Source organism: Salvelinus sp. IW2-2015, unplaced genomic scaffold (genome assembly GCF_002910315.2).
Source record: "Salvelinus sp. IW2-2015 unplaced genomic scaffold, ASM291031v2 Un_scaffold1976, whole genome shotgun sequence".
In the NCBI taxonomy this organism is placed as follows: domain Eukaryota; kingdom Metazoa; phylum Chordata; class Actinopteri; order Salmoniformes; family Salmonidae; genus Salvelinus; species Salvelinus sp. IW2-2015.
In genome coordinates this window covers 133,815-136,314 of record NW_019943328.1, presented here as the reverse complement: position 1 = coordinate 136,314, position 2,500 = coordinate 133,815, and the positions used below count along the sequence as shown (strand labels likewise).

At 41.0% G+C, this 2,500-nt stretch overlaps 1 pseudogene; it reads right to left on the bottom strand.

Annotated features, from left to right (window-relative positions):
- The window catches only part of LOC112072595 (protein-tyrosine kinase 2-beta-like), an 83,453-nt pseudogene that overhangs the window by 49,699 nt on the left and 31,254 nt on the right, over nt 1–2,500 (bottom strand).

Below are 2,500 nucleotides of genomic sequence, written 5' to 3'. Positions count from 1 at the left end.
GTCAGGTATTTGCAGTGCAGTAAAAAAAAAAATTTTTTGGAAAAGGTTTTTTTTTTCAGGGTTTGGGGGGTTTTTTGGGCAAGTGCAATTTGAGGTCAGGTGTTTGCAGTGCATTTGAGGTCAGGTGTTTGCAGTGCATTTGAGGTCAGGTATTTGCAGTGCATTTGAGGTCAGGTGTTTGCAGTGCATTCGAGGTCAGGTGTTTGCAGTGCATTTGAGGTCAGGTGTTTGCAGTGCATTTGAGGTCAGGTATTTGCAGTGCATTTGAGGTCAGGTGTTTACAGTGTATTTGAGGTCAGGTGTTCGCAGTGCATTTGAGGTCAGGTATTTGCAGTGCATTTTAGGTCCGGTATTTGCAGTGCATCCTTGTTGTCTGTAAAGCCAGCAGCAACACTCACCACCAGTTCACAAGGGTAGACCTCTTCACCAATGGTGATGAAGTCGGTGAGTGTCTGGAAGAAGCTAACCATACACTCATCCTCCTTCAGAGTAGCGTACTGCTGGAACGTCTGCTGGATCATCTTACGAAGATGACGAGACTGGGACAGAACATCACAACATTATATTAATCAAACTAACTATTTTCTGTTAGTAATAGTGACCCTAGCCCTCCTCTTTCAGAGTAACGTACTGCTGGAACGTCTGCTGGATCATCTTACGAAGCTGACGAGACTGGGACAGAACATCACAACATCATATTAATCAAACTAACTCTTTTCTGTTAGTAATAGTGACCCTAACCCTCCTCTTTCAGAGTAACGTACTACTGGAACGACTGCTGGATCAGGTTACGAAGATGACAAGAACTGGGACAGACCACAGCAACATTGGATAACACCTTCATAACCCTATTTTACTATGACGTCACATGGTAGACAAATACATGTTTGAATGGAGGGTAAACAACACCGCTAGGGTAGAAATGATCAGAAATGATCCTTGTTGACGTAAAAGTGAAGTAGGCTCATTTACAACCTAATTTATGCTCATAAAAACTTCCAATAATATTTTAAACGATCCTGTGGATATCAACAACAACAAAAATGTATAAATGTACCTTCGTGCTGTCGATGAGCTCCTGTGGGAAGAACAGGTTCAGCCCCACGTCCTTCCTTCATTGGAGAGACCAGTTAGAATCAAAACAATCAATCAAACAAATGCGATTTTCTTAAAAAGGTTAAACAAAAAAGGTTAGTAGGGAGGGGAAAAAAACACGACAAATGTACATTTATTTATTTTTTTATTTATTTTTATTTTACCGTTATTTTACCAGGTAAGTTGACTGAGAACACGTTCTCATTTGCAGCAACGACCTGGGGAATAGTTACAGGGGAGAGGAGGGGGATGAATGCGCCAATTGTAAACATACTTACTCTAACACTTCAAAGTTGGACTTTTTCTCCAGACCTTTAGCATTCATGTCTTTATAAAACCTCCTGAAGGCAAAGCAGCAGAGACAGCACAACATGACACGCAATAACAAAGCTCTTACGGACAAAAGCCAACTGTGAAGTTGACGATGTCTACACATCGACAATAGAATATCCAAAAAAGAGGGAAATCCCAACCTCACCTAATCTCCAGACAGCCCAGCTGCAGGGCCATTCCATCGCTGACTTTACTGGCATGGTACTGCATGTAGTCTCTACGCACCTAACACAGGCAAATACCGAGAGAACACATTCATTCTTAGCTGTATGTAGTCACTACGCATCTACAGTATCCACACAAGCACCAGACATCAGCGAGTTATCTTGGATGATGTAGTTCTGGAAAGCATTAATGTGTTCTTTACAGAGAGTATACTATGTTTCTCCCCATAGAGTATTAATGTGTTCTCTACATAGTCAGAGTAGTAATGTGTTCTCTACATAGAGTAGTAATGTGTTCTCTACATAGTCAGAGTAGTAATGTGTTCTCTACTACATAGAGTATGTGTAATGTGTTTCTCTACATAGTCAGAGTAGTAATGTGTTCTCTACATAGTCAGAGTAAGTAATGTGTTCTCTACATAGTCAGAGTAGTAATGTGTTTCTACATAGTCAGAGTAGTAATGTGTTCTCTACATAGTCAGAGTATTAACGTGTTTTCCACATAGACAGATTATTAATGTGTTCTCTACATGGACAGAGTATTAACGTGTTCTCCACATAGACAGAGTATTAATGTGTTCTCTACATAGTCAGAGTAGTGCTTGCTGCCTACTGTACCTGTTGATAGAAATACAGAAATGTGGTTCTGTCTTGTTTAAACTTTTCCAGGAAGTTGACTGGAATGTAGCGGACTCTCAGATCATACCTGGGGAGAGATGGACATACCACTGCTTTAGAGAAGCAGGCGTCAACAGATGGACATACTACTGCTTTAGAGCAGGAGGCTTCAACAGATGGACATACTACTGCTTTAGAGCAGGAGGCTTCAACATATGGAATACTACTGCTTTAGAGCAGGAGGGTCAACAGATGAACATACTACAGCTACTGGCTGACTTTAGAAGCAG